Source organism: Xyrauchen texanus, chromosome 50 (genome assembly GCF_025860055.1).
Source record: "Xyrauchen texanus isolate HMW12.3.18 chromosome 50, RBS_HiC_50CHRs, whole genome shotgun sequence".
NCBI lineage: Eukaryota > Metazoa > Chordata > Actinopteri > Cypriniformes > Catostomidae > Xyrauchen > Xyrauchen texanus.
This window is the reverse complement of record NC_068325.1, coordinates 195,708-215,734: the sequence shown is the minus strand read 5'-3', so window position 1 is coordinate 215,734 and position 20,027 is coordinate 195,708. Positions and strand designations below refer to the sequence as shown.

At 39.5% G+C, this 20,027-nt stretch overlaps 1 protein-coding gene across 2 annotated transcripts in view; it reads right to left on the bottom strand.

Annotated features, from left to right (window-relative positions):
• Window positions 1–20,027, bottom strand: part of psmd1 (proteasome 26S subunit, non-ATPase 1) — a 112,091-nt gene that overhangs the window by 36,757 nt on the left and 55,307 nt on the right. The window lies entirely within an intron of this gene.

Here is a 20,027-nt window from a genome sequence, read left to right as displayed (position 1 = left end):
TTATCCATGTCGGCACTAATGATGTCCGGCTTCGCCAGTCGGAGATCACTAAAGATAATGTTAAAGAGGTGTGCAAATTTGCAAAAACGATGTCAGACACTGTAACATGCTCTAGTCCCCTCCCTGCTCGTCGTGGTGACGAGGTTTATAGTAGATTAGTGTCACTGAATGGCTGAATGTCTGAGTGGTGTCTGCAGAATAAAATAGGATTTACAGACAATTGGAAAAGTTTTTGGGGTAGACCTGACCTGCTAAAGAGAGACGGACTCCATCCCTCCTCTCTAGTAATTTGGCTCATAGACTTAATAATGATATTAATTGACTAAATGGGGCCCAGGTCAGGAAGCAGACAAACTGGTTAATCCGAACGTCTGCTAGCTGCCTTGGGACGTCACACAGGTCACATAAACTACAACACAGAGACTGTATCACCTAGATATCTCATAGAGACTGTGTCTGTTCCACGAACTACGAAACACAATACCCTCACTAAATCATTTAGAAAAAATTTGATTAAGGTCAAACATGAACAAAACAAACAAATTAAAAATGTACATCATCTAAAAATAGGGCTACTAAACATTAGATCTCTTTCTACCAAAGCACTAATTGTCAATGAAATGATTACAGATCATAGATTGGATGCGCTCTGTTTGACTGAAACCTGGCTTAAACCGGATGAATATATTAGTTTAAATGAATCTACTCTCCCGGGTTATTGTTATAAACATGAGCCTCGTCTGAAGGGTTGAGGAGGTGGTGTTGCTACAATTTACAGTGAAGTTTTTGGTGTTACTCAGAGGACAGGATATAAATGTAAGTCTTTTGAACTAATAATGCTTAAGGTGACACCGTCAAATACAAATAAAAATTCTCTGTCGTCCTTTACCCTTGCTACAGTGTATAGATCACCCGGGCCTTATTCAGATTTCCTTAGTGAATTTGCAAATTTTTTATCAGATCTTGTAGTTACTGTAGATAGAGCCTTAATTGTTGGTGACTTCAACATTCACATAGATAATGAAAATGATACTTTAGGATTAGCATTTATCGATATTCTCAACTCTCTTGGAATCAGACAAAATGTAACAGGACCAACTCATTGCCATAATCATACGCTAGATTTAATTCTTTCATATGGAGTTGATGTTGATAATATAGAAATTCTGCAGCAGAGCGATGACATCTCGGATCATTACCTCGTCTCTTGCATGCTGCAGTCAGCTAATGTTACTCAATCAACACCACGCTATCGTTCAGGTAGAACTATTCTTTCGACCACTAAAGATAGCTTCACTAATACTCTTCCAGATCTATCTCATATACTCAATAAACCCCAAAGCCCAGAAGAACTTGATGAAATAACAAAAAATTGAAATGCAGTCTTCTCTAGCTCCCTTGATGTTGTCGCCCCACTTCGATTAAAGAAAATTAAAGAAATAAGCCCTGCACCATGGTACAATGATCACACTCATGCTCTCAAGAGAGCAGCTCGGAAAATGGAGCGCATGTGGAAAAATACAAAATGAGAAGTATTTCAGGGTGCATGGAAGGATAGTGTCTGTAGCTACAAACACGCACTCAAAGCTGCCAGGTCAGCATATTTTAGTAAACTCATAGAAAATAACCACAACAATCCTAGATGTTTATTCAGTACTGTGGCTAAATTGGTTAGGAATAAAGCCTCAACCGAACCAGATATTACGTCACAGCTCAAGAGTAATGACTTCATGAATTTCTTTACAGATAAAATTGAAATAATCAGAAATAAAATTGGAATTATGCAATCATCTGTCATAGCACCTCAGAAAACAGTGTCGAATAATTTCCCTCATGTGCAACTTCAATCCTTCACTATCATAGGTCATGAAGAGCTAACAAAACTTATCGAAACATCATAGCATGGTTTAGGTCATATTTAGCAGACCGCTACCACTTTGTCTATGTAAATGATGAATTGTCAAACCAAACAAAAGTAAAATATGGAGTGCCACAGGGATCAGTTTTAGGGCCTCTGCTTTTCTCCATGTATATGCTTCCCCTGAGAGATGTTATCAGGAATCGTGGAATAAGTTTCCACTGCTATGCTGACGATACACAACTTTATATTTCTTCAAAACCTGATGAGATTTCACAATTCTCAAAATTAGCAGATTGTATTAATGAAATAAAAGATTGGATGGCCAGAAATTTCCTTCTACTCAATTCTGACAAAACAGAGGTTCTAATTATTGGACCAAAAAACTCTAAAAATAAGCCACTAAAATATAATTGGACTCTAGATGGATGTACTGTTACATCATCTTCAACAGCGAAGAAATTAGGTGTTATATTTGATACCAATCTGTCCTTTGAAAATCAAATTACAAATGTTTGTAGAACAGCATTCTTCAACCTAAGAAATATTGCTAAATTAAGGCATATGCTCTCGGTTGCTGATGCCGAAAAACTAATTCATGCGTTCATGACCTCAAAACTAGATTATTGTAATGCATTACTGGGAGGATGTCCAGCAAGATCAATAAATAAACTTCAATTGGTTCAAAATGCAGCAGCCAGAGTGCTGACGAGAACCAAGAAATATGATCATATTAGCCCCATTTTATCATCGTTACATTGGCTACCTGTTAAATTCCGTATTGATTTTAAAATTCTGTTAACTACGTACAAAGCTTTGAATGGTCTAGCTCCGCAGTACTTAAGTGATCTTCTACCACGCTATATTCCAACATGTTCATTAAGATCGCAAAATTCTGGCCTATTAATAGTTCCTAGAATATCAAAATCCACTAAAGGAGGAAGATCCTTTTCATATTTGGCTCCTAAACTATGGAATAATCTCCCAAACACTGTTCGAGATGCAGACACACTCTCTCAGTTTAAGTCTAGACTAAAGACTCATCTATTTAGCCAGGCATACACCTAATTTATCCTCCAACCCACAATTAGGCTGCTTTAGTTGGGTCTGCCGGAACCAGAAACCAGAAACATTGAGCATGATCTTTAACTCTGCAATAAATTAAATGGCATCTATGCTTACATCTTTTTATTTGTTTCACTGTCTCAACCTCGGGACTGCTATCCTGAGGTCACCAGAACCGGCTGGATCCAGCACCATTCCTGCATCATCTTGGACTCCACTGCTACATGTCGCAGAATGATGATGACTAAATGCAGCCGGTGCCAGCCAAACATCACTTCAATCTATTATGATGGACTTCAGAGGATGACATGATGCCAACTCCAACCTGCATCACCTCGGTCTATTTATGGACTACGATCTTGAAATGAAATGCTTAGACTAACTATTGCCAACAAAAGCCTTCATCAGCCAATTAACAAGGACAATTGCATCTATGTGAACTTCTGCAATTAATCAAGATGGACTTCAAAGACTTTGGTCATTAATCTTACAGTTCAAACACAATCGATGTTTAATCACTGACCCTTAACACTTAAGTTTAACAATTTTAAACCATGATTTTACCTATACATAATATTTACATTACATTCATAATGTTAGCCAGAGGGGAACTGGCCCCCACAGTGAGTCTGGTTTCTCCCAAGGTTATTTTTCTCCATTAATCTACATCTTATGGAGTTTTGTGTTTCTTGCCACAGTCGCCTACAGCTTGCTCACTGGGGTTATTAATACAATTATCATTTAATTATTTTTAAACACTATTAAAAATCGTATTTTATCTAAATTACACAATGATGATTAATCGACTTCATAGACATTACAGTTTTATCGTCTGTTAATGCTGATATAAAGCTGCTTTGTAACGATGTGTGTTGTGAAAGGCGCTATACAAATAAAATTGACTTGACTAAATGACAAACCTTAAAATAACAGCACCTAGTTTTGCAGATGAGCTTGCTGACTGATCTCATTTATGTAGTGGAACTGAAGTGCCTTATCTGGCACATCTTACATAAACATTAGAAATGCATGAACCCTCTTGAATTCAACATGGCACATTCAGCTACAACTTGATCTGGTAGTCTTGGGCTGGGCACGGGTGAGTGTAAACAGATTTCTGTATGGATCTCCAATGAGGGAATACGCTCAACTATTAGACACAATAAGTCTGCTCCAAAATTTTATGAGCTGCCAGCCTAGTATATATTGGCATGATATGAGTCCCAATGATGTTTCAAACAATATAATATATATAATTACATTGCTTTCTGAAATGCCTAATTTCAGCCAGACTCCAAGACAGCATCGCATGGAACCTTTGCGAAGAAGGCAATGCCAGAATGCATTGCGACTAGGATATGTATTGCGATACACGTCACAATTCTATATATCATGATACAACATATCATTATTCGATTCCGATTCGCAAGCTTTCAATTGAAAGTTGGGTATATTTCTTTCTTTCTTTTTTTTTTATTTTTTTTTTTACATACAGTATGAAAGAGATTCCCTTTCAGTAAATGCTGTTATTAATTTTACAGCAAACCTAACTTAGTAAATTATTTACATTGACATGTAGAACAAGCACTAAAACATCACAGTCACAAGACCAGCAGCAGGGACTTTGACAGAAGTTTTTGTTTTGATTTAATGGCTTCTTTACAGCATCTGTGCAATGTTTGATTAGGATTAAATGTCTCATATTATCCTTCGTTCTTTACAGTCCAATGACAAAGAAATGTGTGGATCTTGTCTTTGGACACACATTACAAGGAAAGAGTCACACCTAATTTTAGACTACTCTCGGCACAGAGAATAAAGATCTCAAACACTGGTGAGTGAAATCTCAAAAACATCCAACCTTAATCGCAGACATTTTTTGGTCGCATATGCGAGTGATTTACTAGCATTTTAGAGGTTTGCGCATAGAGCAGGGGTCTTCAACAATTTTCAAGCCAAGGACCCCTTGGTGGGTAGAGAGATGGAACCAGGAGTTTTATGCCAATAAAAATGTGTATGGTAGGCTACCATATTATAGTATGCACAATGTTTCGTGATGTCTACATTGCTATTAAAATGATCATTAAATGCTGACCTGCTGAAAATACCAGCTAAAACCAGCATAAGCTGGTTGGCTGATTTATCTGGTCGCCCAGCCCGGTCATATCTGGTCAGGCTGGTTTTAGAGGGGTTCTGAACAATTTTTTTTTGCTGATCAGGCTTGTCTTAGCTGGACAGGCTGATCTTAGCTGGTCAGCCTAAACCAGCTGGTTAGCTGTTCTCCCAGCCTGGCCAAGCTGGTTTAGGGTGGGAGGCTAGATGTTCTCTAAGCCTGACCAGATAAAAAGTGTTCAAAACCCCTATGATACCAGCTAATTGACAAGACTGGCTAGGCTGGGTGACCAGCTAAAACAAGCCAAACACCTTAGACTGGTTTTAGATGGTCTTTTCAGCAGGGGTCTGCAACATTTTCCTTGTTAATCCCGGTGACAAACCTCCTCCAAAAAGAAAGAAAAAAGAAAAACATACAAAAAAATAAACAGACCCTGTCCATGCAGAATATAACTATAGTCTTCATCTCATGTGAGTGGTCGATTTTATACATATATTTTTAAATTATTGTTAATTTCATGGAGTAAAATTTGCAATAAAGAAAACAATGACTGAGTGCACCTTGAAATTATGTTGATTTGAGTCAGCGTCTTGTGTGTGTGGACCGTGTATGCCAGCATGATAATCTCAACAGTAACTATTTATTTACACCAGGCAAGTAGGCTATTGCTCTGAAAGCAAAAAGCAACTAATAATAAAAGAAACCATGTTCAACTGCACAGCGTGCTCAACGCAAAGCAGACGCATTACGTAATCCTCCATTGCAGCACTGCTAAACCTGATTTGTGTCGCTCTTTGAGCGGATCGCGTGAATGATTTTTCCAGGCTTCCATTCAAATTAAGAAAATCTATATTTTTGGCCAGCCCTAGATCAAACACATGAGAGAGGCCCAGCATGTACGCAATGAAAATGGCACATTTTTTGTCTCTCTCCGAGGAACACCTTAGAGTTTGCACTTACAGTATTTAACATTCAAGATAGTGGATACCAGGGTTTCCGTTGTCCGGTAATTACCGGACATTGGCCGGTAAAAAAATTAAATGTCCGACAAAATTAAATCTCTTCGGTCAAATTGTCCGATTAAAATTGCCTAATAATCCCGTCCCCCTAACACAATCTGAATTTGAGAATAAGCCTAAAATGTATAAAGCAAAAATACACCGATCTCTTGCTATGTTATAAAGGAACAGGCTCTATCGTTTGAAAGTTATGAAACAACATCGCATGCTGCATTTCAAATAAAGCGCACGCCTAAAACGGCTGCAATATAGACCTAAACAACGAACGATTGAGTGAGTCGTTTCAAATATGGCCAGGCCCAGGCAGACTAGCTTTAAAAGCTTTTTTCAGAGGCCAGACGATGGTGAATCAGGAACATCTCATTATAGATAGATCAGTGCTTCTAATCCGCGCATTCGTGCAGTTTTTTTTCTCTATCATCAAAACTGAAAAGCCTATGTTCATCAGTGCATGGTTACAGTCTATATCAAGCAGGGACACGTTTGTGTGCATTTTATTTTGTGATTTCACCGGAATTAATAGAGTCTCCGCAACGGCGATAGATTGAAACGCGCATCCTAGTGAAGATTGCGCAACTCGCGCAGCGCGTCGTCCATGCAACTGATAGCAGCGGACACGAGCGCTCAGCTTGATTTCAAAAACAACAGATTTTAGCGCTAGATCTCTTATTTAATAACGGACTAAATGAATGATCTGCTAGTTAACTGGAGATGTTTTATTTATTTGTATTAGGTACATCCGTGCCTCAATGTTTCAAAAAGTGAATGTGTGTGAAACCACAGTAAAAAACAATTGGCGTTGATTGACGCCAATCGGACGTTCATGTTTTTTTTTTCGTCTATCTGAAAGTTAAGCTAATAATAATATGTTGCATTCTATACGGCCTGATTGTGTCATTTTTTAAGTTACATAGACTGCCTCCAGTTTTCCTCAACTTGACTAATTAAGAGGCGATATATTTGACCGGCATATCATCAAAATGTCCGTAAAACGAAACCTCTGCCGGTCACTTTGACTGGCACCATTTTTTTCTAGCGGAAACTCTGGTGGATACATTGAAAAACATGCTGATTACAATCAGCCTGTGTCTTTCAAAACTGTGAAGTATCAAAATGTAAATAAATAAAATAAAAAAAATGAGCTATTAATTTGTTTTGATTGCATTGTTACCTTAGCAACAAGTTAACTCTAATATAACTCCATGGAATGCAACAGTGCCTGCTTACTTTTTTAGACATCTTGGAAGTATTTTTCCCATTCATTTCTCATAAGGATTTCATAAAATCTTTTATAAAAGAGTCCTAAGCCATGAACCAAATCAACCAGCTCCAAAGAGGTGAATCACAACATTGCAAACTTTCATTTGAAGCAAAAATATCTAAGCAAACGTGTCCTTAACGTCTAATGAGGGAATGAACTACAATCCCATGAAGCATTGCAAAATCAAATGAAAAACTATGGAAAAACCTAGAACTACTGATAAACATCACTGATTATAAGGAAGATCGACACTGTAAAATAGCTCAAGGATGGGCAAGGAGGCGGCGAGAACCGGCTTGTCAATATAAATGATAATTTAATGAAAACTTAAACCAAAACACATAAACACACACGACGGACATGCCCATAATTCTCTCTCTCTCGAACCATCGTCACCGGCCGCCTTTATCCCTCGCGCGCCTCATCAGGCCGATTGGGGACCGGGCGCGCGATATTCTGATCGGCCGCGCCCCCCCTCCGCTCCACAGACACTTTTCTACTCGCAGAACCATACACTAGCTAGTCCCTCTGTGAAATGCCACTTTCATTAAAATAGAGACCCATATTTTCGATTTGATGGCTTCCAAGAATGTGTAGCCACAAGGAGATCTACAGGTACAACAATAAAACAAAACATCTTTTGGCTTCCTACATAAACTTCTTGTGATAAATTCTCAACTTTTTCACAGTTAATGCATCTCTTTCATTTGATGTGCATTAAATATTAACATTTCAACACAAATCAATATTGCATGTTCATTTATTTATGTATTTGGTTAGTCACATAATATCAGGTTAATAAGTTGTCAGAAGGTCATTTTCGCAAAATAAATCGGAATGCACACTGAAGAATGAATTCTGCCATTTCTGAAGACTATTCTCACTAACGTAATTTCAACTCAAATACATTTTTCAGGTCCATTTAATTACTGATTTGGAAAGTTGCTGTGTAATAAGAGGGATAATCATTCAGTTGGTCAGTATCACAAAATAAAGCCATTCAAATTTGGGAACAATTATTCCCATGGTTCCTGTCTCAATATCTTCACCGTCCAATCACCAATTTTATTTCTGAAAACTGCCAGATACTCATGACAACATAAGCTAAAAGCACATATGATTGGTTATGGGGTTACTGGGCATGAATAATAAATGTATTGTCATCCGAGTCATCCTCCATTTGCCTGGGCGGAGCAAGTGGGGATATCCCGGGAGATTACCTCCAGTGTTGGGCTTACTGCTTCAAATTGAAAACTGAGGCAATCGTTCGAGGTAATACATGTTATTTAACATTTGTCTATTGAAAATCAAAACGTTTTAGTTACGAAGCATTTATTTGTAGGAGTAACGCTAGTTATTTCTAGAAAAATAACATGACCGTCTGGTTCATCGGACAGGCAGCTAGCCACTATTTTTAAGTACATTTCTGTGAAACTTTATAAAAATAAAAAAAAAAAAGGCTAGCATTACTATATAAATTTTTTGCTAAATATCAGTAACTTTTTTTGGCCAATTTTGTTGCTTGTGGATAGTCAAACCTTTTTAGTTACAAAGCATTTATTTGTCATAGTGCTGCTAACAATTTTTTTCTGGAAAAAAAACATGACCGTCATCGGCGAGCCTCTTTTTATAGAATTTTCTGTGAAACTAGCTAAATAAACATTAGCTAGCAATACTATATACATTTTTAACTAAATATAAATAATTTTTTTGGCCAATTTTGTCAATTAAAAACCCACCTAAAATAATGTGAGGCAGAGAGCAGATATTTTCCTTGATGCTGTTCAGATCTGCCTGGAAACTGGCCTGCTAGTGAGATAAGTTATCTAGCTCGTTGATTTTACAATGTAATAAAAAAAAAAAGTAGATATATTTCTATAATTTAGCAGATAGCCTTACCCATCCATCACACAGACATTATATGATTTTAGATTGTGTGTAGCTTCCTGTTCACAAGGAAAGTATGAGGGGGCTGTTTGCAGTTGGACATTTTGGTTAGACTGACAGAAACTGCTGGCTACCAATTGTGTACTTTTTCCTGTTGTAGAGATGGATTGAGATTATGGTTCCCTGCTTTTGAGGGCATGAGCACACAGGAGGAAGATCTGCTGGACCAGGAACTACGGCATGAACACCCGGACCATGAGGAGATGGAGGATGAGATGGAACCTGATCCCCAGCCAAGACCATCAACTGCGTGTGTGTGTATGTATGTATGTATGTGTATATATGTATATGTATTGTTTGTTTCTATTTCTCATATGACTGATACTCACAGTAACACTAACACTGTTTCTCTTATTATTTTGGATATGGCTAGCCATTCTCGCACACATTCCAAGTCATCTAGAAAGCGTAAACACTTCCCTGACTCAGTTTCCTATCCTTTGTACTATGACATCGATTCACAGGCACCAACACCTCTCCATTTAAGCCTAGCCATCCATTCGGCATTGACCTAGGTAGCATGCATCAGGCTGTGCGGTCAACCTCAAATATGATGTTGTGAAAAATTGACTTTTTCATGCTGTTTTTACTCGGGCTGTAGTTGCTGAGATATGCAGCTTTACAAACCGTCAGGGGCGGGAGCTTGTCCTAAACTGCCCGTCATTTTCCAGCTACCAAGGAGCTTGATGGAGGTGACCCCCAAAGAATTTTACTAATTTCTAGCGTTGCTCATATACATGGGGTTTTCAATTCTCCCTAATTCCCATCGTCATTGGGGTACCAAGTCAATTCAGGGCCCGTGGGCGAGTGGATTTATGTTGCATGGCTTCTACAAAGCACTTTTAGCAGCTCTATATGTTGTAGACCCTACCACAGAGGATAATCAGGATCACCTTAGGAAGTTGCATTATCTTATGGACCACCACCAAACAAAAAGGCAAGCAGCTCTTTCAGCCTAACCAAAATCTTGCAATGGATGAACATTTGGTCAAGTCTAAAGCTCGGTCAGGATTTAAACAATATATGAAGAGCAAGCCTACTCGGTGGGGTTTTAAATTATGGGTAATTGCAACATCAGACTCTGGGTATACTCTTGACTTTAATGTTTACACAGGTAGTCACGATGGGCGTGTCACTGACTTGGCCACCAAAGTAGTTGAATCAATACTGCAGCCATTCAAAGACCAGGGCCAAAATATTTTGTTTGACAACTTTTATACATCCCCAGCTCTTATGGTTAAGTTGTTAGAAATGGGAATTAATGCCTGTGGGACATGCAGGGTAAATTGTAAACTGTTTCCTGCAGAGTTTAAAGACATCAAAAGATGGGAATGCAAGACAGCTCATGAGGTGGTGTAGGATTGAGAGGAATATACTTGTAATTCAGTGGAAGGACACGTGTGCAGTTACACGCCTCTCAAATTTACACAATGTGAATGGCTCAACTGAAATTACTAGGTTTGTAAAAAATTATGGCAAATGGACAAAAGAAGTAGCCCTCCAGCCCACTGTCATCAGCGATTATAACAAAAACATGGGCGGTATTGATAGGTCAGACCAAATAAAATCTTACGACATCCTAAAAAAACTCAGAAGAGGTGGAAGACTCTTTTTTTCAGCTTCATAGACATTGCCTTCATCAATAGTTTCATATTGTTTAAGGAATGGCAACACATTCATGCAGCACCAGGGAATGAGCGTGGACCGGTGAACTTAACCCAGATAGATTTCAAAGAAAACCTTCCAACTGGGAGGTATCCATATTCACGCAATTTTCCTTTGCATACACTAAAGCCTGTAGTCCCTCCTTGGTCATCACTCCACACAGCCCATGTCCCTAAATTTGAAGAGTCCTCTAAGAGATGTTGGCTATGCTATTGGAAAAGTACGACTGAAAATAAATCTTAAGTAGCTTGTTGCATGCCGGAATGCAATGGCAAAAGACTTTGCTTGGTTTGCGATAGGAACTGTTTTCAGTCTTGGCCCTCAGCCGAGTGTGTGTTTTATTGAACACATAATGTATATTTATTTCAGTGTTTGTGTCCTTCAATTTCAGATGGAATCTCAATGTATTATTACAGGTGTAATAAACTCTCTAAGTTTCCCTCTAGCTTGTAATTAAAATGGTTGAAAACGCAGTTGTCTGATTAAGTACGTTGGCTGGAGAAGCTTTTGTAAAAATTGCTGTGTGAAATCTTATTGATAAAGGATTAGCCTTAAATAATAATATATTTATATAATTTGAAAGCCCTAGTTGTTCTTCTTCAATATGGTATATTCAGTTCAGGTGTTTGATGTTATATGAATATAATATGAATATCATATTCTGGCACAGAATGGAATTTTCGGAATTTTGGGCTCAAGCAGGAATGGGTTAATGTGAAATGCCATTTACAATATTTTAATTCCATAATCTGATGTATTTTAGAGTGAAACTGAATATTTAACAAGAAATAAATGTAAGACGGGACAACATTTTATCCATCTAGAAATGTATTGGAATGTGAAATGTGGGTGCCATATGGTGGAAGGGGAAAGGGTCAAAAAGCAAGCAGGATTTGAGGTGGAGCAAATTATTAGTTTTCCTAAAGCATTATGAGAAACATGCACCAATATATTGTGTACAATAAGACCAGGAATGTGTATTTAGACAGAATATTTTGATTTCATGTTGACTTGCAAAGTAGAATAGATAGAACTACTAGGTACTACACCTGGCAAAGAAAAATTCTACTTTTCTAATTGGAAAAAATATTTCATTTTGATATTAAAAGGAATACTTCACCCAAAAATGAAAAGTCTCTCTAGACCCTTTAACTACTTCCAAATAGGAATGTGCCCGAATAATCAATAAATAGAGTACTCAATCTGCAACAGCTTGTCGACTATTAAAAAAACTACTTTAATATACCAAATTGACTTTCCTCTCCACATTTGACTGAATTATAACACTGAATTATTCTGTACTTTCCTTTTTAATCTCTCACCAAATCTCGCAGTAAAAATTCAACTTGTGGATGTGTTGTTGGTGTAAATAGTATACATTTCACATACGTATCATACTTACATTTTAATTTACGAGTAATCAAGAAAATGTAGATTTTCTTGATTACTCATTTACTTCAACATTTACTTTCAACATTACACAGGAAATGGTATTACATCATTATGCATATTTTCAAAAGCTACTGATCTCTTTCACAAACACTTGGCAAAATGTTAATCATGAAATTACATTTTTAAATTCCATTGAATTTTCTGTAATGTACAAAATACAACCACATTTACACATTTAACCACATGCAAGTACTTTGCCTTGTCCATTGCAAACACTTCGCAAAGAGCAAACTTAATAGTCATCAAGATAACTCATGTAGGGCTGCCCCCAAATAGTAGACCAAACGTTGGTCGACCAAGTTTTGATTGGTCAGTTGGGCGTGTAAAAAAATAAAAAATCTACAGGAAGTGGTGAAGTCACGCAGTCGGTGACGGACAGACATGATCCTTTCCACAGCTGGTCCTTTCCGTAATTAATTATGTCGGCCAGGAAATCCAGAGTTTGGGAAAATTTTGAGAGAGTAAAGGATGACTCCAAGAAGGTGACATGCAAACTCCATTCATCAACCTCAAACATGGCTTATCATTTGAACCATGCAAGTAGCTACGTTTTAAAAATAAACTTTTTTTTTTCAGTTTCGTTTTTTAACAAAAGGCTGTTTTTTATTTATATTATCAAGTTATTGTGTTGGTGATACAAATTCATAAGTTGTGCGATTTAACTGATGTTACACTTTTTATATTAATAAATTAACAAAATGTTCAGACAGTCTCCTTGCTGGGACACATTCAGAATCATTACCACTTTTGCCGGTGTCGATGTGGCTCGCTTTGTGTGCGCTTGTAAAATTTGTATTTTAAAGGCTCATTATTATGGTTTAGTATTTCTCTGTAATGTAGAATAGTGTTAGCAATGTCACTGATAACATTCTCAACCCTGGAACTCAAAACATTTTCTGATGCCCCCAAAATATATATTCATGTAGTTAAATTAATATCATAAATGTGCGACGACTAGTTGTCTAATGGCTTAAAATAATGACTACTAGTTGACTAGGAACATTTTTAGTCAGGGGCAGCCCTAAGCACATGTATTTTTGTTAAAGAACTGCTAAATGTTACTCTTTGACTGAACTTGATTCAATCGTGGACACTAGTTCCATTTAACTTAAATTACTGTGTAATCAACACAAACACTGTGTAGAAAAAACCTAGTTGAATAAAGTAAACCCAAAAATAAATGTATTTACTAAGTGGTGAAAATGAATGTTAGCATGCCACATACAAGCTAGTTGGAAGCATTACAGAAAGCAGTTTAGTAACTATGCTACGTTTAGCACAGCATTTGCTAAACTAACAATTCATTAATGTGTGACCTAAAGGTCCTAGTCATTAGCAAAAGCTTGCCATAATGGTAACTCCCAAAACTCAAACAAAGCTTTTCTAAATCTCAACATAACAAAACTTTAAACACTAAGACACCATTTATATTGATCTTGCACAACTTAATTAAAAAAAAAAAAAATTATCGACCTATTGAGTCCCATGAAAAGCATGCTAAAAAAGGAAATCCCCTTCTCAGTTCCATCAATGCTACATTAACACCACAAAAATGTTCATGTAGTCCCAAGTCAAAAAGATCAAGTAAACTTCCATTTCACTAATTTAAATGATAGAACGGAATTAAATCAAGTTGTGACGAAATGTTCTAGAATTGTTGCATTAGATTTAATTAAGTAAATGGAAAAAGCAGCAAAAGTCTTTTTTTTTTTTTTACCTTGACAGCACCTTCAATCTATGGCTGAAACCACTTGAGAAGGGAAAAAACGACCTCCTGTTCATAAGATTGTTTTTGTCTGCTTCAAGTTTTTTTTCTTGTTAACTTTTATAAACAACAGGTGAAGCCTGACACACTGCAGGAGTCTGAGGAGTGCAGTTCAACAGAATCCCTTTGCCAGACGCTGTCCAATCTAACAGAAAAATGAACAAACAAAAGTTGCCCTGCTTCAAGAGCCATTGGAAAATGGAGATTAAAGCCTTTTATTTGTATACTATCAAAGCATACACATTTTTTTGCAATTATTTTGCATAAACACAGGCTTGAAAGACAATTTTATATCGAGTTATGGTGGTGTAAAACAGGAAAATCGGAGAATCACTAAATTTTAAATGTTCTCATTGACTAACCCTGAAATAAGTATATAAGTACCATGAGCAAAAAATGTGCTTGTACACTACCAGTCAAAGTATACACACACACACACACACACACACACACACACACACACACACACACACAAAGAGTAGGGTCGTAACGGTTTTCAGTAAAAAAACAAAACAAACCATACAATCCATGGTTCGTAAGTACTGGCACCGCGGTTCCCTTCAAGGTTATTGACGCATCTGGAATCATATTGGTGAAGAAAGCAGCGCGTCAAATAGACACACACGGTTACAACTACCGCTAATGCACCTGAATGGATATGCTCTGCCTTTGTTTCTCGTGGGTCAACTTGATGACATCAATATAATTCACGTGTTGTGTGTAGTTGAAAATGGCAAGCGCCAAGTGGAGAAAACGAGCCACTGATAGAGAAGCCCCCTGCGTTATTCAAGTCTCCTGTCTGGCAATATTTTCCTTTTGCAGTCTATTATAACAGCGATGGTCAAAAAAAAGTGTTTACAAAACAGCATTGTTTGCAGACGTCGCTTGAAGCAAGTGCTGTATACTGGTAATACATTGATATATGATAAATCATGTACGGCTATACCCGAAAAAGACACGGAGCCGCAGGTGAGCCGAAACTGCATACACTCCCTTCCATTTTTAAGCGGGCACTCAGTGCTAATTCGGACAGATATGAAACAACCAAAACTCTTGTGGTGTTCATTGATATGAAGTTATGTTGCCATACTCCGTTGATGAAGATGTGGGATTTCAGCGTATGATTAGAACATTCGAGCCACGACATCCCGGATGTCCTTCTCGTATCCATTTTAATAGCAAGGTTCCTTCTTTTCAAGTCAAGTCAAGTGGTTTTTATTGTCGTTTCAACCATATACAGTTAGTACAGTACACAGCAAAACGAGACAACGTTCCTCCAGGACCATGGTGCTACATAAAAACAACAAAGGACCAACATAGGACCACGTGAGACTACACAACGAAATAAAATACCTATATAAACTACCTATATATACCTATATAAAGTGCACGTGCAAACATGTGCAAAAAGTACAGGACAGTACAACAAATTACTGACAATGAACAGGACAATAGACAGTGCAGCGCCGACCAGTACTCAGTAGTGCAAAAAGATGACAGTTTCTAAAAATGTAAACATAACATACTATGAGATAATGTTCTATGCACATAGCAGTTATTGAGGTAGCAGACAGTTATAAAGTGACAGTAATTAAAGTGCAACTCAGGACACGTGTGTGTCAAACCAGTCTCTGAGTATTGAGGAGTCTGATGGCTTGGGGAAGAAGCTGTTACACAGTCTGGCCGTGAGGGCCCGAATGCTTCGGTACCTCTTGCCAGACGGGAGGAGGGTAAAGAGTTTGTGTGAGGGGTGTGTGGGGTCGTCCACAATGCTGGTTGCTTTGCGGATACAGTGTTTTTTGTAAATGTCTTTGATGGAGGGAAGAGAGACCCCAATGATCTTCTCAGCTGTCCTCACTATCCTCTGCAGGGCTTTGCGGTCCGAAACGGTGCAAGTCCCAAACCAGGCAGTGATGCAGCTGCTTAGGATGCTCTCAATAGTCCCTCTATAGAATGTAGTAAGGATGGGGGTTGGGAGATGTGCTTTCCTCAGCCTTCGAAGTAGAGACGCTGCTGGGCTTTCTTGGTGATAGAGCTGGTGTTGAGGGACCAGGTGAGGTTCTCCGCCAAGTGAACACCAAGGAATTTGGTGCTTTTGACGATCTCCACAGAGGAGCCGTCGATGTTCAGCGGAGTGTGTTCACCTTGTGCTCTCCTAAAGTCAACAACCATCTCTTTTGTTTTGTCGACATTCAGGGACAGGTTGTTGGCTCTACACCAGTTCTTCAGCCGCTGCACCTCCTCTCTGTATGCTGACTCGTTGTTCTTGCTGATGAGACCCACTACGGTCGTGTCATCGGCGAACTTGATGATGTGATTCGAGCTGTGCATTGCTGCACAGTCGTGAGTCAGCAGAGTGAACAGCAGTGGACTGAGCACACAGCCCTGGGGGCCCCAGTGCTCAGTGTGGTGGTGGTGGAGATGCTGTTCCCGATCCGGACTGACTGAGGTCTCCCAGTCAGGAAGTCCAGGATCCAGTTGCAGAGGGAGGTGTCCAGGCCCAGCAGGTTCAGCTTTCCAATCAGGTGCTGGGGAATGATTGTGTTGAATGCTGAGCTGAAATCTATGAACAGCATTCGAACGTATGAGTCCTTATTGTCTAGGTGGGTGAGGGCCAGATGGAGGGTTGTAGTGATGGCATCGTCCGTTGAACGGTTTGAACGATCACGCAAACTGCAGTGGGTCTAGTGAGGGGGCAGCTGGGTCTTAATCTGCCTCATGACGCAGCCTCTCGAAGCACTTCATGATGATGGGTGTAAGTGCGACTGGACGGTAGTCGTTGAGGCAGGACACTGAAGACTTCTTTGGCATGGGGATGATGGTGGTGGCCTTGAAGCACGTTGGAACGACGGCGCTGCTCAGAGAGATGTTGAAGATGTCGGTAAGAACATCTGCTAGCTGGTCTGCACATCCTCTGAGCACTCTGCCAGGAATGTTGTCTGGTCCAGCAGCCTTCCGTGGGTTGACTCTACGTAGAGTTTTCCTCACATCTGCCGTGGTAAGACAGAGCACCTGGTCGTTGGGAGGAGGGGTGGACTTCCTCGCCATCACGCCGTTCTGCACTTCAAACCGAGCGTAGAAGTCGTTCAGCGCATCTGGAAGGGAGGCATCTTTGTCACAGGCAACTGATGTTGTCCTGTAGTTGGTGATGGCCTGGATGCCCTGCCACATGCGCGCGTGTCACCGCTGTCCTGGAAGTGACTGTGGATTCTCTGGGCGTAGCGCGCTTTGCCTCTCTGATTGCCCGTGACAGTTTGGCCCTAGCTGTTCTTAGGGCTGCCTTATCGCCTGCTCTGAAGGCAGAGTCTCGGGACCTCAGCAGCATGCGCACCTCCGCAGTCATCCACGGCTTCTGGTTGGAGCGTGTGGTGATGGTCTTGGAGAAAGTGACATCATCAATGCACTTGCTGATGTAGCTGGTCACTGATGCTGTGTATTCCTCCAAGTTGGTAGAATCGCCATATGTTGCAGCCTCCCTGAACATGTGCCAGTCAGTACACTCAAAACAGTCCTGAAGAGCAGAGATGGCTCCTGCTGGCCAGGTTTTCACCTGCTTCTGAAGCGGTTTTGTGCGTCTGACGAGCGGTCTGTATGCTGGAATTAACATAACAGAGATGTGGTCTGAGTAGCGAGGTGGGGGCGGGGCTCCGCCGTGCAGCGCCTGGGATGTTTGTGTAAACAAGATCAAGCGCGTTAGCCCTCTCGTTGCAAAGTCCACATACTGATGGAATTTAGGAGCACTGTCTTGAGATTTGCATGGTTGAAATCTCCGGCGACAATAAACAGTCCGTCGGGGTGAGCGTTCTGCAGTTCAGCTCATAGCCCCATACAGTTCACAGAGCGCTTCCTTAGCGTTAGCGCTGGGGAATGTAAACTCGGTTATGCAAACAGTGGTGAATTCCGTGGTAGATAAAAAGGTCTGCATCTAACAGTCACAAGCTCCAACAGCGATGAACAGTAACTAGAGACTAGCATAGAGTTCTTGCACCATTCGTGTTGATGTAAACACACAAGCCACCACCGCGAAGTCTTACCGCAGAGAGCTGTATTTCTGTCGGCACGAAACGAGGCGAGCCCGTCTAGCTGAATGGCGGCATCCGGAACTCTGTCGCTGAGCCACGTCTCCGTGAAAACAAAGACGCAGCAGTCTCTAAACTCACGCTGCGTAGCCTGCTGGAGTTGGATATAGTCCAGTTTATTGTCCAGGGAGCAAACATTTGAGAGCAGGATAGACGGGAGAGCCAGCCGGCTAGGGTTGTTTTTAGCCTAGCATGGACCCCCGCCCTCTTTCCGCGCTTCCGCTTTCTCGCACACCGCTTACGACGTCCTCTCCCCCGGCCACCGGCATCAGACGACGTCCTCTCCCCCGGCCACCGGCATCAGGCGACGCCGAGGGCTGGAGGCCTGGTCTCCGCAGCAAGCCGAGTACGCGTAGCGCCTCCTGCAGCTTGGTTTTTGCATGAGTCTTATATTTCAGTAGTGTCTGGCGATGGTAGACACGAACACCGGTTGCTCCGATGTCCATGTGTTGCAAAAGTCCGGCTTTTTTAACAAAAATAGCACCATTGTGGATCCGGAGTGGCCGCTGCGTGCTACCGCGCCGCCATCTTGGAATCCACTAATTCTTTAGTGATGTACAGCTTCCAAATGTTGAAAATATGTTGAGATGCTTTTGAAATTCAATGTATGTTGATGCACGTAGCATAATAATGCTGTAATTACGTTAAAATATTGATTTAGTAATTAGAGACGTTTTTTTCCCTAACCATGGATTTACTATAGTAATATTATAGTAATCATGACTGAAGTAACGATGACCACTGTCACCAGGGTTTTCTTGGTTTTCAGAAATCATGGTTTTGACTCAACCAAGCAGTTTTACAACAGTAATACTGTAGTTTCCATATAGTAACAATGGTTTTACAATACATTATCTGCCTTTTCCACCACAGTATCTATTTTTCAAAATTGACCGCATGTTCAGTCAAAGCATATGTTAATGTAAAGTTAACTTCAAATGAAACACCATAATTGAAAAGTATGATTTACCTTGAAGTTAACTAAAAGAAACTAAAGTAAAAATTTTACTGATACATTTTTACTGTAAAAATAATGAGTAAAAAAAAAAAAATAATCAGACATCCCCAGAAGTCCCAGCATGTCCAATCACATTTTATTGAATTTAATTGAAATATCGGTTTCTTATTTTTTATATCAGTTATGTACATTGGTGTGTTTAACTTAACATTATGTTTTTAGTTAATGTTTATTGGATTATTTTAATGTCTCAAATTGTCACTATTTTTTTACTGTGAATTTCTGGCAACCACAGATGTCATTTATTACCGTAATTTAATAATATTTTTTATAATACCTTGTTCACCATTTAATAGTTAATGTCATTCAAATCTTCCAAGTAGTCACAATCACCGAGATTATAGCCCTGCACAATCGGAGCACTCAACATACTTTGATGCTTTTTAAACAGTAATAAAGGGTCTCCTTAAAAATGTTTTGTAAAGAAATAGCAATATTTATTTTTATTTTATAAATATATTTGTATGTTTGTTTTAAGTTACAAGCTTCAACGTCTAATTTCACAGATGTGCCCAGACCTGTGCAGCCTGAACACATTGTAGTAATGGGAGGGAGCACTGGAGGAGACCCCTAAAATGATGTTCACAGAGAGACCTCTCTCCACTATAATTCTGGAGCAACTAATTTAAGGTAAAAGTGGGAGGAAAGTCCTCAGTCAATACATCTCAAAATACAACAGATAATCCATTCAACTAACCCCTCTTAGTATTCGGAGGGTGTGAATGGACAATCCCTCTGGATATGGAGACACCTGAAGAATATTAGCTGGGTGTTTCATGGTTGAA